This window comes from Hetaerina americana, unplaced genomic scaffold (genome assembly GCF_022747635.1).
Source record: "Hetaerina americana unplaced genomic scaffold, ioHetAmer1.1.p SCAF_41, whole genome shotgun sequence".
Lineage (NCBI taxonomy): Eukaryota > Metazoa > Arthropoda > Insecta > Odonata > Calopterygidae > Hetaerina > Hetaerina americana.
In genome coordinates, this window is record NW_027286997.1 from 1,563,165 (window position 1) to 1,582,902 (window position 19,738).

At 38.4% G+C, this 19,738-nt stretch overlaps 1 long non-coding RNA gene across 1 annotated transcript; it reads left to right on the plus strand.

Annotated features, from left to right (window-relative positions):
• Positions 1-189: 189 nt before the first annotated feature.
• Positions 190-15,961, plus strand: LOC139692792 (uncharacterized). Its single transcript, XR_011701788.1, has 5 exons — positions 190-278; positions 372-589; positions 4,200-4,513; positions 6,742-6,922; positions 14,740-15,961. It is a non-coding gene; the product is annotated as an uncharacterized lncRNA (long non-coding RNA).
• The last annotated feature ends 3,777 nt before the right edge of the window (positions 15,962-19,738 follow it).

Sequence of the window (19,738 nt, forward strand, 5' to 3'; positions counted from 1 at the left end):
GCCACAATTCCAAATTAGTTCTTTGTTTATTGCAGAGCCAGGTACAAGAAAATAACGATGCATCTTTGGAAGAGCTGCTTATCAAAAATTGGCATTCCCTAAGTAAAGATTTGTTTTCACATAGATATTTAAAAAATTAAATGGCTCTCGGAAAGAAAACAGTTGACGGTCTTTAAGCGATCCTTGATGTCAGCTGATTCTGGCCGCGACCGTTTGACGAGTCGTCGATTGAAGATCAAGATATCGAAGGTCACGTTTCGTGCAAGTAGAGAATTCAAGTAAGTGATTCGAACTAATAGTATTTGTGATGGTTATTGATCAACTTCCGTCAATTATAAGTGTGATTACTAATGTGGCGTATTCGTTTTCAGACCATGTAATGACGAGGAGGAGCCAGTTGCTCAATGAAGTTGATTTCGGCAAATCAAATGGATGCCCTCGGGAGTTTATTATTCCAATCAATGCTTTTTTAAATATTCTGTGTGTTGATGGATAAGTGAATTATATGAAATCATTTTATGAAAGACGTGTGCCTATGGGAACAACATCGAGTGAAGGCTCTGGTGGAAAGTACCCATGATCTCATCAGGTAATCGTTTTATGGTAGGAGTGATTTACACTAGGCATTAATTTTTTTTGGGAGGATATACTGAATCACTGATTGTTGTCATTGAGCGTTTTCCGTTTCCAGTGAAAGTAGTTGAAAATCGTTTTGTTTGCAGGGTGTTGGCGCTGTTTTGAGTCAATCAGAATTATGGGTGTAGTGTCTTTTATTAATTTATCATTAAACCGGTTGTCATCGATGACTTCGTTTTTCTAACGAAAACACATAAGTTTTATTCATGCGAGGAAAATATAAATGCACTTGTGGACTTTCTCAAAGAATGAAAATCGCACTTCTGAAGAGTAAGTGTGGGGCACAACTTATTTTTACCTGGCATGCAACTCAAGTGGATCAAAATGAAAAGAATTTTTACTGAGATACTTATCAGAGTATTTCCTCGGTTAATTTGATCACCTGCCTGCCCATTACAATCTTTCTTTCCTCCAATCTTTCTTTCCAACAATCTTTCCTCACCCCTGAAATTAGTCTATGGAGTTCCTCAAGGATCAGTCCTTGGCCCTCTTTTATTCCTTATTTTAATTAATGACCTACCGTCAAATGTCTCCTGCAAGTCCATACTCTATGCTGATGATACCACTTTTGTTCACGAGTCTAAGAATGTTAATTCTAGTACTATAACCAATTGGTGTTTATCAGAAGCATCAAACTGGTTTTCTGCAAACGGTCTGGTTTTAAATAATGATAAAACTCAGTCCCTGGTCTTCTCACTAAGTACCATATCTAATCCCCCGAGTACCATTAAATTACTTGGTTTCGAACTCGACCAAAAATTGACTTGGGAGCCTCACATACTGGGCACACTTGGAAAATTGTCAAAGGCTGTGTATATGTTACGTAAACTCAAATATATTATTCCAAAAGAGTTCCTTATTCAGGTATACTATGCTTTATTTCATTGCCACATTTACTATGGTATTGCACTTTGGGGCCACTCACCTTCCACAAATATGTTATTTAAGATGCAAAAAAAGGCAGTCAGAATTATTTCCTTTTCACCCCCAAGAGAACATTGTAAACCTCTGTTCTGTAATTTGGGCATCATGACTCTGCATAGTCTGTATATCTATAAATGCCTATGTAATGTCAAGGAAAACCTTAGCTCCTTCGAGAAAAGGTCTAACTTCCATTCTCATAATACAAGGAACAGCGATACACTAGACATTCCCTATTGCAGATTAGCCAAGAACAGCAATTCTTTCAATATTCTAAAAATTCGTTTGTTTAATAGATTGCCCTCTGAGGCTAAAGTTGTGAGTGTGCCCAAGTTTAAGAAAGTTATCCGGAACTGGCTGACTAAAAAAGCATTCTACTCAGTAAATGAGTTTTTTGATTCAAAAATTGTGTGGTCCATGATAGACATACAATCATTTGTCTCACCAAATGTATTTTGACTGTAATATGTAATATTTGATTTGTAATATGTGTTTATGTAACCATAATCTCTAAACTATGTATCTCTATGACGAAGACTATTGCAAAACTGTTTTGTTTAATGTCCAATAAAATTATTATTATTATTATTATTATTATTAGCTTAACTAAGCAGCAGTTAGCATATAAGAAACATAGTAATTACTCCCACCTTATGGTGAGAGCAATTATGGAGTCCGTTAATATTTACAATAGGTGCAAGTTAAATGCCATTCAATATAAGAAATTAATTTAATGGTAGTAAATAATAAATTTTCTGAAGACTCATTGAAAGGATATCACAAGACTGAAAGACATATTCTTTAATATTATAATGCAAAAATTTGTTTGTAAATATCATTTGCCTTTGCCGGGATTCAAATCCGGATCCCTCGACTTCCAGCCAAGTGTTTTAGCCAGTGAAGCTATCGAGGTGTCCCCTTACCCTCTGAAATTTGAGTGGCTTTAAAGGTACGAGACGCTGTGATGATATACCATGCATACAATGCCACAGGCATTCGTAGTTGTGCGCATTGAGCCGCAGTCCATGGGGTTTAAGCCAACTTTAAATACTAGGGGTGGTTTACCTTTGGCATATTCCGAGAAACTGTGGGACATACTGCTACAGTAATTTTTTGATGGAGTCATTCACTTAATATGCATTTGAATGCATATCACTTGGGGATAAATTAAATTAGTTTTGCTCTCGGGAACTCTAAAGCAGTATTAATTTAGAGTGTCACTCGGTTGCTCATGGAGGACAAAGTGGTCACTATACTTCTGGAAGTTTCTCAGTGAAATCTTTCATTAAAGCTTTGATTCAGGTTTGATGGATCAGAAACTTGTGTGTACATTCAAGATTTCTCTTGCAATTTTTTTTGTCAAATATAGCGCAGAATGTTTCAGGATTTAGTAAATGTGAATGCATTGGATGCTTGCATGTATTTGTGACCACTCGAAATTCAAAGATGAAAATGATATGCAATATATTTCTTGATGCATGGTTTTTCATTTGTGCTCTATTTGCGCTATTATCTCCCATTTGCTTTTTCCATTGCTAGAGATCCCGCGGCTTAAATATGTTCACTAAATACTCAATACATATTATCCTTTCTTCGTATATTCGTGCACCACCAAATACTTCTTCCTTAATTTTGTCTATTGCCTTCTCAATATTAGCATTAAACATCACGGACAACATAGAACAACCCTGCCCTAATCCTGTCTTTATTTTGGGTTCTCCCATGTTTTAACCACGTGGTATCAGTACCACCTTCTGCCTACAAGCTGGTTCAACTAAGGGAAGGCCCAATTTTTCCTCAAATTTCACTCTGTTGCTGGTTAATCGTAGTGTTTAATGCATGTTCGGAACAAGTTTCATAAATTTGATTAGAATATGGCATCATGGGCCTCCGTTGAAATTTGAAACTTGTTCAGTTCATCTGTGGAAACAATGGAGATATCCTTACATTTTACCCCAGATTACACTACTTTGGATTTTTTCTTGTAGCCTACAAAGTCTTTTGAAAAGGAATCAACATGTTTCCACTGCTTCAAATACTATTTCATCTCTGGGGCATAGTGGTGGACCTATATTTTATCTGTGGACCAAAACCAGCGAAGAAAATATTGTTGGTTGCTCATGAAACGGGTCAAACATTGTTCAGAAATTTCCATTCTGATGGTTTTGTGAAGAGTCATGGCACTCATCTGGGAGATAATTTTCTCATATCCAATTGTTACTCGTACTGGATTAAACCAGATATTTTATTCTCTTGGTTTCATTGTTCTACCTCATTTGTTCTTCAATGATGATTTACTAAACGATTACATCAGGTAGTCTCAATCCTTGGGTTATTGAGAGTAATATGGCCCTTGTGATAATTGAAAAATTTAGAGCATGTTTGTACGTTTTGTGGAGGGAACACTAGCAGTTTTTTTATTTATTCCAGGACATGTGGTTAACATGTAAAGAATGTTTTTGATATTTTGTTTATTGTCAAATTTTAATTGTTTAACATAAGTGCATCAGGAAATACATTCATGGGGAGATACATTTTTCATATATGATGAAAGGGTGGGTCATGGAAATTGATCCAAATGCCCTTGAGTAGATTGATTGCTTTGTAAGCTATTTTTCTCTAATGCCAAATATAAATTTCAGGATGAGTTGATGTTGCTGTGACATTATTTGAGTGAAGGTAGACACGAAAGCCCATCCCTGCATCCACCATCTTCTATGAAGAGTATGAGTCTGTGCATGCCTTGGCCTTGCTTCTTCAGAACCAAGCATATAATAGTAGTCCCTCTCTTAGACTTGGCTGATTGCCACTCAGTGGCTGAACATGCTCATGTCAGATAAGTTTGCATATGGCAGTGAGTCACATTTGGAAGCATTGAGTAGCAATCCTTCTGTCGTTTTGGTTGCCACATGATCACTGCTGTGGCAAATAGGAGAAAATGCATTTCAACACAAAAGTAAGTACCTGTTTTCTATCGCATCACAGTTTGTGTCTGTGGGAGGTATTTAGGTAGTCTAATCTTGGTGATCTGAAATATATTTTTGATTAAGCATGGCATGAGCGTCCATTGTGGTGTTCTGGTGCGTAATGGCCGTTAGTTGGGACGTAATCAATGCCTCTTTTTCAGTGTATCTTGGATGTTCTCTCTTTGCTGTCCCTGAGAATTCATTGTAATAAGGCACTCTCATTGTTCACAGTAGGAGTTCTATAATTATATTTAAATGCCATATTTGCATTAACAGAATTTACATATGCCTGTATTTCTGGCGATTGTATCAGGTCCCATATAATTGCATGTCATTCCAACATATGTAGAAGCCCATATTTACGCAATTTCAATTTCAGTTTCTCCAATATCTATCTCTCCATGTGCCGAGTAAGAAAATTTCCATGGGAAACATGTGTTGATGAATATCAATCTTGATTTCAAAGACTATTTTGACTCTGCTTTGTACATATATGATTAAGAGAGATGGGTAGTTCATTATGACATACTTCGTCAGAAGTTATTCTGTTCACTCCTATTTTTGCTTATTTTACCAAGATACCACCAATTGTTTGGGTGCACACCTCTTTTATGTGTGTGTAGAATCTTATTTTGGTACATTGCGGAGAATAATCTTATGAATAATTTTGTGCTAGGAGAGTGTAAGTACTTAGCAATGCCCTTAATAAAAATATAGCTGTCTGCATGAATGCAACTGTGTTATCGTAGGTCGTTCACCAAACCTTGGCAAAGTGATTCACAGTTTCACTATGTAGGCTGACAAAGTAACAAAACTATCAGAAATGAAAAAGGGCCAACCAAGAGTAATTGTAGGATAAATATCGCATTAATGCTAAGCTTAACTGACAAAGATCAAACATTTCAAGAAAAGTACTTATAGATATTAATAGACTACACACGACACATAGCATATCTTAAAACAATTATTGAAAAGGATTAATGATGAAAAAATACCCTGGATTAAATTGCCGTATAATAAACATAACAGTTTCAGGTTTAACTTTGTGGAATTCCTTCATTATGAGGGTAAAAAGAAACTTCACATGTCCACAATGAAGATTTCATATTTCACGACTATGTTCGACCATGACCAACTGAGGACATTGGATATTAGGATCAAAGAACACCGTTAATACTTCAGAAAGAAAGACATAAAATCCCAATTTGCCAAATACCTCTTGGATAGAAATCACACCAGTAACTTCATGGCAGACATTCTTCACGCTGACATGAAGGGATGCAGGTTGAATGCTTTGGGGGAGTTGGAAATTTGGCAATCCCTTCAGTCTGACAGGTTTGAGGTGGTCAATGAAACATTATACCTCTCGCTGCTGTTCCGCCCTCCTAAAATTCTTAAAAGACTCCAATATCTTTCCACCCCATCCCTGCCCCCACCACGGCAGTGATGATCATCGAACATCCCTCAATATAGATCAAACCATTGCAGACAAAGACCCCCATTGATTAAATGAAGGACAAAATGTGTTTGATTTTTTTCCGCTGCTATTTCCAAGAATGGTGGAGTGTTACATTGTGTTTTTCATTTAATGGTCATCTAATTAATTTAAACTCACAAATTTGAGCCAGTAACCTTCCAATTCATTCCTTCCCCTTCTCCTAGCCCACTAATAGGTTGCTGCACCTAACCTCAAATTACCCCCTCTCCCTTACTCCCCCTACCTTAACCCCTCTCCTCTCCCTCTTGGAGCCAGACTATATGAGTTGAAATAAATGCTGACGTATGTTACCTGATGTTGATGCGCAGAATCGAAAACATGGTCGTGAAATATTATATCTTTATTGTGGAAGTGTCAAGTTTCATTTTACCCTCATACCATGTAATAAGATAAAAAGTTTTTTACTTATTGATAGATAATACCATCAGACCTAATAATTAAAGCAAAATAAAAAAAACGGATTATCTATAGACAAAATATGGTCTGAGTAGAGAAAATGGATGGGAAACTAGTACCAGAAATCGCCCAGGTCACAAAATTAAAAAAAGAAATGGAAGACTTGATTCAGAGAGTGCTGGATGACTTGTGAAGTGAAATCAGAACTACGCAAAAACCATTACCTGCTCTCACAACTGCCCAAATATGTTCGCACAAGCTATCTAAATTATCAAAATATATGTATTTACATTCAGACATCATCTTTGCATTCAATATTCTTAGCTACATGGATGGCAGTACTACTGCATAGGGTGTCCAAACTGAAGCTGCCTCTTCACGAGGCACCTTACGTCCACCACTGAAGAGTATCCAGCCCCGAACCGGCTCAGATTTTTTCCTGAGGTCAATGCTGTTGAAGAGTCATGGTGCTGTGGTTTTGACGCCAGAATCAAATAACAGTCAGGTCAGTGGAAAACTTCATTGTCACCTCAGGCAAGAAAATTTCTCTAAGTGAAATCAAACCTCAAGACAATGCTCATTTGTGTTTTGATGTGAGAGGAAGAGTGCATTTCAAATTCATCCCACGAGGTCAGAGTGTTAATCATTTTATGAGGTCTCATTGTTAACTTTTCAACATTTTTGTCAATTGTAGAAGTTTGAATTTAGTACATAAACCATCTATCACAATTCACTTACTAAAATGTTCAGGCAAAATTTATAGGCTTTGGATTTTTAAAACGATATTAAAATGCCAGTACACCTGACAATGGCCCAACCTGAAGAAGTTGAAAGGAAAATATCTTTTAAAATGGAGAATGAGACCAATATATTGTCTCAGGTGACCTGCGGTGTTAGTTTAACCTTGTGCTTGCACCCCCTGCTTACATGTTGTTAGTTGGATCGGAGGGTAATTACTGTAGAGATGTAGATGGAATGCGGTCATTGGGAAATACTTCATTTCTACCGGTGGTCTTCTAGTTCCATCAAGTGCTGAGGCAATTGTGATGACATTCCTTGCACTTTCTTCCCCTTCTAATCCGTACTGCAGTCTGGTAATTAATGGATATTTGGGAAAACCAAATCTCGTTTGGAGAGATGGAAAGGATAATCAAGTATAATAAAGGCCGGGATGCTGGGGTAAGGTTCACAAAAATATAACTGGCTGCATCAATTTCCCCACAAACATTACTGACACGGAAGTGTAGTCTTTTCTGTGATAATATGTTGGGATGATGGGGAAACTGGTACTGCAAATTGAGGCAAGTTGATGATGCAGAAGTGAAATAATTATTTCGATGAGCATTATCTTTGTAGACAAAGGGAGTGGGAATCACTTTTTAAATTCTCTTTGTAAACAAAGGTAATGTGAAAGGTGACGTCTGCTCCTGTGGCATTCATGTCTGCAGTTTTATGGTGTCCTTATCAACATGACAACCAAGGGCAGTGAAGTGAGTGTTTCACAATAATAATCAGACGTGCTCCTAGTCATTTAATCTCGCTCTGGAGGGGTCTTTTAAAGAATTGTTAAACTCATGTCAAGCACTCACCCTTTGCCACCCTCGACTAACTTGGCTTGGGGAATAGGTATCGTGTAGGTCACTTTGTTTTTTGGGAACATTGGCTGCTCATTGAAAGCTCACTTCAACCTCTTCATCATCATTCGCAGCTCCACAGCCTGGTGTGGGCCTTGGCTTCCTCTTTGATATGCCCCCATGCAAGAGTTCTTGTTCTTGCTTTACCCTTCCATCTTGTAGCTTCCATTGCCCTGAAATTATTCTCTGCACCCTGTAGCCATCTCTTCCTTGGTCTACCTCTTCTTCTGACCCCTTCCATCTTGCTATTAAGTATCAGTTTGGGCATTCTGTCATTTTCCATGCTTTCTACATGGCCCAACCATGCCAGCCACGGTGACTTGGCAAATTTAACTATGTCCTTCCCTTCTAGTAGTTCATTAATCTCCATGTTTATTTTAATTCTCCATCTCTCTCCTTCTCTAATTGAGCCATAGATTCTCCCAATGATTTTTCTTTCCAATTTTCTTGGGGTTTCTTCATCCTGCCATGTCCATGTCTCAGCTCCGTAAGTTACAACGGGTCTAGTATGCAATCAATAGATCTTCAGTTTTGTATTCATTGATAGTAACATTGACATGAGGAGTTTGACATTCGCAAAATATGCCTTGTTACCTTTCATTACCCTTGCATTGATCTGCGTGGATATCTTATTTTTATTGTCAAGTCGGACTGCTAGATAGGTTAGCTCCTTGAAACCCTCAAACTCATAATTCCCAATTATTATATTTTGCAGGTCCCGCTTGTTCTGAGAAGCTGTAATTTTCAAGTATTTGGTCTTCTCCTCACTAACCTTCAGCCCCACTTCTTCACCAGTGTTTTCTAAAATGTTAAACATTTCTTTCGGGCCATTCACGTTTTGTGTAATTAGTGCTATATTGTCTGCATACTATATGTGAATCCTTGCTGGGATTTATGTACAATGGTCCCTCTTGAATTCAATTCTTTCATTGTATTATGTAGGGCCAGGCTCAATGACAGGGCTGAGACAGCATCTCCTTGTCTTACCCCTGAGGTCATATTAAATACTCAACTTGCTCTTCTCCCAATGAAGGTTTTACATTGTGATTCTGCAATGTCAATTGAACCAGTTTAATCAGGAATATCATAACCCCTCAACACAGGTAACATCTCTTTTTTTCCACGCTGTCGAAAGCTTATTGAGATGAAATGAAATAATTGACTTTGTAATTCGACGCACTTTATTTTAAAAACACAACCCAGGTTTCAAGGTCTAATGTCATCATCAGGTGGTCCTCATAGAAGCAAACTTGGTAGATATACCATCTGATCAAGGGAAGGGAGGGTTGGTCAGAGAGGGAAGGTGGAGGAGGGGTAAAAAGGTTACAATGTAGCCGGGAAGAAAAGAGAATTAAATCTTTCGGTGTCAATCGTTGACTTGGAAGGGTGGTAGGTAGGTCTAGGAGTGGGGAGGGAGTGGGAGGGATACAAAGTTCCATTGAAAGGTTCATCTTTGCAACGGACACATTTCAAACTTTCCAACTGCTCCGAAGCATCATGCCTCTGACCTTTATTTTCAAAATAAATAATTTTAGTCGTAAAGTCACTTTAATGGTCACTTTCGATGAGGTGTTTTGCAAAGAGGGATGTTATGTTCTTACTTTTGAAACATGATAGGTGTTCTTGAATTCTCTCTTTAAATTTCAGTCCTGTTTGCCCAATATACTTTGTGTTACACTCTGAGCACTTCAACCACACACTCCACTCCTCTCGTTTTTGGGGACCTTGTCTTTAGTTTGAGAGATGAGGTTTTTAAGGCATGAACCACAGTAAAAGGCACATTTAATTTTTTCTCTAGGAAAACATTTAATAATGGGATCTTTTAAATGTTCGGGGTTGTAAATGTGGCATAGGACTGTTTTTGTAAGTTCATTCCGGTAAAGTTTTTTAAATAGATCTTATGAATAGCCATTGTTTACTGCTAATGTTTTAAATACATTAGGTTCCTGATTTATATTTAACATAGATATAGGGATAACGGTTAAACAGTGGATCATTGCATGAAATGCCGAAAACTTTTGGGCAAAGCAATGCCTTGAAGAGAAATGAATAGATTGGTCCGTATACATTTCGGTCTTAAAAATAGAATACTGTAACCCGTCTTTGTCTTTACAAATGGATGAGTTGAGGAAATTCAGGGAACCTTTTTCCTCTTTTTCACACGTGAATTGTACATTAGAATTGACCAAATTTAAATGTGCTAGAAACTGATCTAGTTGCCTTGCGGAATCTGTCCACACACAGAAGACAGCGTCTACATAACTAAACCAACAAAATACATTATTACTGAGAGGGTGAGCTGAGGAGAACAAATATTTTCAAAATTGTCCATATAAATGCCGTCCAGGAGTGGGGACAAGGGCAAGCCCATGGCTAAACCATTGGGCTGTTGGAAATATGAACCATTAAAAATAAAATAATTTTGAGAAACACACGTCTTTAGAAATACACAGAGTTCACTTATAACTGGCAATGGGTTGGATTTTAGGAGGATGATGTCTTTGGCGAGGTTCACAGCTTCCATGGGTTGGGTCACGTTGGTGAAAGGTTGCGTACATCAAAGGAAACAAGCATGCACTTTTTCAGGATGACCTCTTTCATTAGTTTTTTGACAAGGTCCAATTAATTCACTAAACCATATTCTGTGGAAAATTTGGACTGGATTTGTATCTTTCTTAATTTCTTTTTGTACCACTGGATTCAATCACTTTCTTAATATCTTGTTGAAACTTGGGGGTTGGGCCTGAACGAAGTACTTCAGTATTATTGTCCCAGATAAAGTCTTTGCATTTCGTGTTGTAGGTGTTTCGTTCTAATACAACCGCTGCGCTGACTTAATCTGCTTTTTGGATGATCAAATATTTATCTGTCACTGAATTTCTTCCCCAGTTTTCAAACAAATTTCCATCGGACTAAGCTCTCTCCCCCCCCCCCCCCCGCCCCCCATTTCCCTTTCATAGTCCGTTCCCCGGATACCTTTCACTTCCCCCCCACCTTCCTCCCTCCCCCCCTTCCTCTTTACCAATACGTTTAAAGTACTCCTCCCCTTTCCATCTTCCCACTATTTCGATTGGCCCCCAACTCCCACAGTTTCTATATATATTTGACGTTTGTCTTCGGTTGTTTACTTTCAACCATGTGCTGGAGGTGTTTTCCCTTTGCTTCGCTGAAGAGCGCCACATTGTGGCCGAAACACGTGTGTTAGATGCATATCCTCGTTTGCGCTCTATACCTGTGTATAGATTCTCCCAGAAGCTGTGCCCTTTTGAGTGTGTGTGTATTTCTTGAGTGCTTGTGTGTGTGATTGGTCTCTGCCAGTCAAAAAGCGTGTGCTTGAGAATATCCTCGAATCTTTTACCGGAGTCTTCTCTACAGCATAATGAAAGATTCCATCTCCATCTGAAATTCTTTAATGGGGTCTCACAGCCTCGTGAAGGATTCCAGTCAGGATAGTGTGCGTGTGGCTGTGTGTTGGTCCCTGACGCGGATTAATTTCCTGTAAACCACCACAGAGGGGATTCTGGTGGAGAGGTTGTGGTTGGTCCCTGACGTGGTTCCCGTTAAACCAACACAACAATTGGTCTGACGAGAGATTGGCAACTAATTATCACGGCCATTGGAGTTTCTTCCCCTCCTCCCCTCTTATTTTAACTGAGAGGCCATAGAGCTCATTATTTCTTGCTAAAGGTGCCTAGTATGTGTTTACTAATATGTTATAAACCCAAACTAGTTGACTGATTCCTAAGTACCCATGTTTTGTGAATACATATTTTGATAATATTCAATTGATTAAATTAAATAATTTAATTAATAAAAAAATTTTAGCTCCTCTTTATTTAAGCTATGCCAAATATGGTGCATGACAATAATGCTTTTGCCTCAATGCTAAGTATAACTAATAAGGGAAATGTATGCACAAACATTTATGCTACATATGTGTATAAACTTTAGTGAATGGTGCCAACCTAACTCTGATGCCAACCTAATTCTGATGCCATCCTTACATGCAAGGGTAATTTATTGATAGTTGTCTGATTTTAGTTTATCACTCATCAGTGATGATTGTGTCTGAACGAGAGGTGTGTATCATTCCTTTGACGGATTTATAAATGGACGACTAAAGCTGGAGCGTATTAAACATTTTGACACCAATTCATTCAATCAAGGGGTGTTGTCTTAAGAACCATGCCTAACTTTTAATGGGATTATCAATTGTAACATCATTGTTTGGCAAAATTCTTATTAGTTGTAGCTTTTCTAGCACAAAAATATTTTCAATCCTTCTTTCTCAAGATTAAATGAAGGCTCCATTTAAAATGATAGCAAGACTGCACTTAGAGCAAGGGCTTCAGTTTGCTACTTTTTCAAATTAAAACAAAATGCAACCGAATGTTTACTTTTTTTTTCAATAGAACCCCATGTAACAGCACTTGCAAACATTAAGGCGTTTACTTGACTAGGGAACTTGGATGGGGAGTTCGAGTGGATTCTGTGATGCGTAAGGCATAGAGAGTGGTTCATTGGGTAACTAAGAATTTAAAAGGAAGCAGTGTGGTAACTAAAGAAAAAGCCAACGAGGTCAAGGTTTGCCCCCTCCTGGAATACTCGTCCATAGTATGGGGCGCACATGAGGTGAGAGTTTAAAAAGATAGAAAGAGTGGGGATCGGGATGGTGCAGTGGCAAGTGCACTGGCCTCCCACCCAGAGGTCCTGAGGTCGAATCCTGGAGACATCAGTTTTTTCAGTGGTATCCCGATCCCTCCTTGAGGTGCTTCATGGAGAACACTTAAGAGTGAGTACGCCGTCCGTTGGATGGGACGCCAAACTGTGTTACCCCTTGGCGCTTTTCGTCGAGAGTAGGCTGATGTCGGCGCCGGGTTTCTCTCCGCCCTTCCTCCTTCCCCATCCATCCCCAATGGTGCAAATAACCTCTGCTCTCAGCGGCCGCCTCCCATGATAATAATGGCTGCTACTACTACGATAGAAAGAGTGCAACGGAAGGAAGGCAGATGGGTAGGTGGGTGCAAAACTCGGCGTACCGGGCATGTTGGGTGATCTGAAATGGGAGAGTTTGCAAAATAGGATGAAGAGGAGTAGTTCTGGTGCAATTGAAATAATAGTTAAAGATGACAAAGCATGGGAAGATTTGAGGAAGGAAATAGAAAAACCAAATCGTAATGGGAAAATGACCACAGTTGTAAAATAAAAGTAACACCAAAGCAAATAGAGAAAGTTTTCATTTTCAAATGGAAGTGTAGCGGACGGGAGAGTCGTTTGATCCCTGAAGAGCAAACGTTAGGACCGACCGGGTGCGATGTTGGTTTGTGAGTGACGTGGATGGAGTGAGGAGTGTTTGATGGTGAGAGTGGGTACGGTGTTGGATGGCGAGTGATAGCGAGGGATTACTTACTTTGCATTTTCCTTCATTACCTGCATGGCAGTTTAGTTTTGGTTTTGTTAGTGATTGTGTGAATCTATTTAATGATCCCTTTCGTTGTTGTTCTGTTTAAAAGTAATTGTGATTCCAGGGACTTGTGCACTACATAACAATGTCTGTTTTGGCATGTTTTAATTATTAATAATAATTAGGCTATAGTCACTTTTATAACCATGAATGATATCATTTGCAATTTGTATTTTTTGTTGTTCTTCATAGTTCATATATCAGGTTTATTTTGTGTCCATCAAAGGTGACCAAATGAGAAACTAATTTTTCATTATTTTTGGATTCATCTATACTAATTTTTAAGTTAATTTTACTGATTTTTATTCAATATAAGTGTCACTTTTACTTGCATACATATTTAAATGAATTACCTTTGCATTTTAATAGAGCTGCAGTGTAGAGAAGATGTGTACGTCTTATTAAGCATGCTGTCTTTTTTATTTTGTGGTTTTAATTGTTCTGATATGGACCAAATTTGTACATAATAAATCCTGTTCTTTCAGCCAATGCATACTGAGGAAGTAGCATTTAGTAGACCTGTGGTTGATGGATCAATAGTCTTCCCAAAATAACTAGCAAACATTCTAATCCTGTGGTGTATTGTAAGTACATACTACCTTCCTACATAAAAACTCTTTCTTGAATTATGATCTAAAATTTTTGGTGATGGTGATATAAACTTTACTTCTATCCTGTTCTTTTCCAAAACTGGCCAACATGATTGTACACATTTTATTTTTTCATTTTTGGTAGTTCAAAAACATGTTTGATTTTTACATCAGGTAGCAAAGAAAGTGAGCAGTCGTTATAGTGTATGTGTGGTTACCTATTTCATTATTAATGCCAATATATAAAATCAAACAGACCACAACTGTTCAAGGAAATTATTTTCATAGCTTAAAAAGTGTGACACACAAATGGACTCGGGAATATGCGCAAACCATCCTCCAAAAATGTTGAATCTTTATGATTTAAAAAAATGATAGACACTCTTGAAGAAGGCTTTTCTGCCCGGACATATCTGGTGGCCTGTGTGCCCTTGACGAGCCACCCTTGACTTTTCATACGGTGGTGCTTCATGGCCCCAGGGTCAGCATGAAACCCATACCTGAGCTGACGCACAATCTTGGGTTAGCAGGTGGGCCTATCAACCCTCCTAGTAACGTGACTGGGAATTGAAGTTCTCTAATTTAGCCTAGTTTTTGTGGAAAATAATCTAATAAATCTGCACCAATTTTACAGAGGTCAGACAACTTTTACCGGCCATCCCAGCATTCCGTTGCCTATTACCACCGGCAGCCATCCCAGCCGGCGCCCTCCGGCGGAGGTGGCATGGGAAGCATTTTCACCACGCTCTCCAGTGGATTCACAAGTCTCATGGGTCAAATATTTGGCTAGTGTGATAAAGGAGCCTCATATATTTAATTGCATGCAATATCTGTCCGCCCCCACCCTCCCTCCCTCCTGCAAGCACCCTTCAAACCTCCAGCAAGTGGAAGAAGTGAACTGCCAGCACAGAGATAATATGGTAGAGATGCATTCACTGCTCTGGAAATGATGGCCCCGCACAAAGTGCTGGGCACTCCCTAATTATATGACTAGTAATACATTCAATGTGTGCAAGTAATTGGCCACTGGGCCCTGTGACTCATCCCTTTAGCTTCGGGGATATCTTGCCCTGTCAAAACCCATTTTAGGTGCCTTTTATCACCAGTGTGCCTGTCTCTCATATGAAAGACTCATTTCATGGTGATCCATTGTTAACCCAGGAGAGTTTGTAATAATTTACCCAAAGGCATCATTCAGTGAGAAGTTCTCTCCACAATGTTATGGAGGAATTTTCCCGCTGTGAATTTCCAATGTATTTTGTTGAAATTTTACATAACTAAAATGAAGCAATACCTTATGTAAGTTAATTTTTATGTATGCAGTTGTTATTGCATACAACAGAGGGAAGTTCCTATGTTGCTAAAGTATTTGTAAATTTTTTTTAACTAATACATCTACAGCATAATCCAATAGATGCATGTGTGGTCAGAAGTGATTACATGCACATTAGAGAGTCATAAATATTTTATTTTTCTTTAATTCTCTGAGAATGTGCAAGAAATATTTCATAGGGATATTTTTATTTCTATATGGTAAAATTATAATTCAGGTTACTAACTGCTAATTTAGAGGTACAATTTGAGGAGGAAATGTGAGCATTTCAAAAGTACTCTACTGCAAATCAGAAAAAATGGATTGCAAGTAGCTGAGGACACTATTGATACGCTACGTATGGATAACTAATGTCATCACAAGGTTGGTGGTTGTTAGAGGTGATTCCAGCAAAATTTAAGTTGTTCTTATCATAAAATTAAATTTTTGTATGGATTTTGGTGGTTCATGTGAAGAAATATTTCCAAGTTGTTAGTTGTTCACAAAAATTTCAACTGTATTTAACAATGAAAATGTTTTAATTGAAGTCATACATCAGTATTTTGCTTGTAAACACATGATGTTTCATGTATTTTGCCCTTGAATCACTCAATAAAAATATTCAGCTTTAAATGAAAACTGATGATGAGAATGAAAACAGAAGAATACCATGTCAGAGTAATTATTAATTGATTAAATGTATGTACCTCTATGCTTAATTAGAATGGCTCATGCTTGGAGCAGTTATCCTGATATCACTTGAAAAGAGTGGTGATGACAGGGGTATGGCAGCTAAAGGATTTGGGAAGAGATGAAATAATTCATTACTGCTCTCAAGCACAGTAACCTGCCCTTGATATGGACCACGAGGAAGGTCTCATTTGTTGATATTTTTATTAAATGCCAGGTTTTTCTACATTTCAAGTTTTGCTGTAGACCATAACAAGTTTCATCAAATATTTTCATCATAATTGCCACCCTTCCTTATCAACACACATTATTTTGTCATTTTTAATTTACTTGAGAAATATAAAAATTAAAATACGAGGGTCATCCGGAAAGTAGTACCCGTTCGTGAAATAAAAAGACAAAAGTAAATATTAACAAACATAAAAAATTTTATTTGAAAGAGGATACTTTAAACTACTTCTCAACATAATCTCCAAGCAAATTAAGGCATTTGTCATAACGTGTGACAAGTTTCTGTATTCCTGCTGCATAGTCCTTCGCCGCCAGCTCATTGAGATACGCGAGGGACCCATCTTGCACAAATTTTTGCATAATGCAGATGGTGTTTAACAATTTCATGAACAATTGTTCGAGAAACATTGGGAAAATGCTCACAGATGTCATCAATTGTGACGCGCCGATCGTTCCTCACGAATTCGTCAACTGAGCTCACCAGTTGGTCTGTAATGACAGACGGTCTCCCCGAACGCTCATCGTCGTGTGTGTTCCCCCTCCCCATGTTGAAGTTGCGACACCACCGCCGAACAGACGACTCGTCCATTACATTGTCTCCATACACCTCCTTTAATTGGCGATGAATATCACATGGGCGAACGTTTCTTGCATTGAGGAATTTAATCACTGCCCTCACTTCACAACTGGCGGCGTTCTCAATTTTTTTAAACATTGTAAACAATCACAGAAACAACACAGGCAATGCTAGCGTCACGCAACTTGGCTCAGAGAAGGCAGACAAGCCACTGAAGCTATCTGACCTCGTCCAGCGGCTACTCGCATCGTCAGCACTTCATGCGGCACGAACGGGTACTACTTTCCGGATGACCCTCGTATCAATTATTTAGTTTTCTATTGTTTATGTGCATTTTCTAATGATGGTGGCTATGGTATTTTGCTTTGGCTGTTTAAAATTCCAAATGCCACAATGCTTGTACAATACAAGGGGGTAACCTAAAGTTTTAATCATGAATGCCTGAAAAAATAATTGTTAGAGGCACTTCATTTTCATTTGTTATTCTTAAGACTTGTTTGTCTACATAGTCACTATCCAGAGTTGAGCATTTCTCCTAGCGCTTCATGACCTTTCCAAGGCCATCATTGTAAAACTCAGCAGATTGCAATGTCACAAACTTTGTGCAAACTGAATCCCAATTGCTCTGCCTCCTGAATGACGTTATTTGTGTTGGCCAATCCCCGACCCTACTATGAGTTTTTGAGTAGCGGGAATAAGAAAAGTTGCTTGGGGCAAGATTCGGAGACTATGAAATATGTGGAAAAATTTCTGAGCCACATTACTTTAGCAGTCTCACAATTTGCGAGCCTCTATCTTCTTCATATAGTGAGTTACTTCACTTTATGGCTACATGAAACTAAACAAATCAATATTAATATCTGTAATTTACAACAGCGTGTAAGTTATTATTTTATAATTATTAGGTAATCTACCAGCTCTTCCCATGCCTCTTTAATCATTTCCTCTGCATACAGGTTGAACACCAACGGTGATAATGGGCAACCCCGCCTTACACCTCTTCCTAACACTGCCCATCCGGACTCCCCGTTCCCCACCCACAACTGAGCAGTCTGAGACATGTACAGGTTGCGGATTAGCCTCCTTTCCCTCCAATCTATTCCTATTTTCTGCAATATACTCATTAGTTTTTGCCAATTCACTCAATCAAACGCTTTTTCGAAATCTACGAAACAGACAAATACCTCCTGGTTGTGTTCTATATTCCTCGCGATTAATAATCTCATTACTGCAATGGCATCACGCGTACCTCTCCCCTTCCTAAACCCAAACTGGTCATCCTTTCAGTAAACATTTACCCTACTCTCTATCCTTTTGTTTATTATCCTGAGAACAACTTAAGCTGTGTGGGAAATCAAACTTATCGTCCTGTAGTCCTCACATGATGTAGCCTTTAACTTTTTTGGAATAGGAACTAAAACTGATCTCACAAAGTCTTCCGGCCAGATTCCCCTCCTCATAAATACTATGGATCAGCCCATATAGCTTCTTCCTCCCACACTTTCCTAAGCATTTTAAAAGTTCCACCGGAATGTTATCCATCCCCACGGCCTTATTTAGTTTCATCTCCCTTAATACCCTTTCTATATCATCGTCAAGTATGCCTGGACCTAAGCTATCTTTCACTACGTCATGTTCCTTTTCTATGTCTAACTTTGTTGGTCTAAGTTCTTTACTATACAGTTCTTATATATATCCCTTCTATCTCTCTTGGATCTTTCCTGTGTCAACTATTATCTTACCTGCCTTATCTCTAACTGTTACCATAGATCTTCCTTTCTTACTTCCTGATAAAGATTTAACTCTGCTGTACAGTTCTTTTGCTTTATTTGTTGCCCACCTCAATTTATTGTTCAACTCTTTGTACTTCATTTTGCCTAACTCTGTGTTTACATTCTTCCATTTTCTCCTCTCATCCATCTTTGTAATCATCTCATCCGTGATCCATGGTTTCCTAGTTCTTTAGCGTTAACGTTTCCAATAGTGTCTTTTGCAGCTTTCGATAACCTTTTCTTGACCCTTTCTTTCTTTCCCATTTTTCTTCGATAGTACTTAGCTCTTTACCATCCTCCATGATTTCCTCTACCGCCTGTTTATATTCCTTCCTTTTCAAACCATTTAATGCTTCTACATTCCATTTTCTAACTCGCCGCCCCAGGGTTATCCTTTTGAAATGAATGCTACATTTCATAACAACTAAATTGTGGTCAGAGTCCGCATCCGCTCCCGGGAAGCTGTGCGACTTAATCACACTGTTCCTAAACCTGTGTCTAACCAGGATATATATATATATATATACTACCTTGATCAAAAAGTTCCCGGAATAACCACCGTGTGGCGCTCCCATCGTTCCGATTTGAGTTCTGTTTTTTTTTGTTAAATTGGTACATCTGTTGTTGATATTCCCTTTAAATCTTAGTGTCATAACTTGACATTTGCAAAAGTTACGTAGCCAAGAGTACATCTATCTCTGTGTGTGTTGGCGATTTTTTACAATTGCAGAAATGGATTTAAATTTGCAACAACGAACTTGTATTAAATTTTGCGTAAAAACGGATTTAGTGGCGCACGGACGTTGGAAATGTTGGAAAAGTGTTTCGGCAACGATTCTCTAAAAAAAACGGTCGTTTACCAGTGGCACGAGCGGTTCAGAAGTGGTCGTGAGTCAATCGAAGATGATGAACGCAGTGGCAGACCATCGACATCGAAAGTCGGTGAAAAAATTGATAAAGTAAAAGAAATGTTGGTCAATAACCGCAAATTAACCATCAGAGAAATAGCGGAGGACTTGAACATTGCCTATGGATCCGCCCAAGACATTGT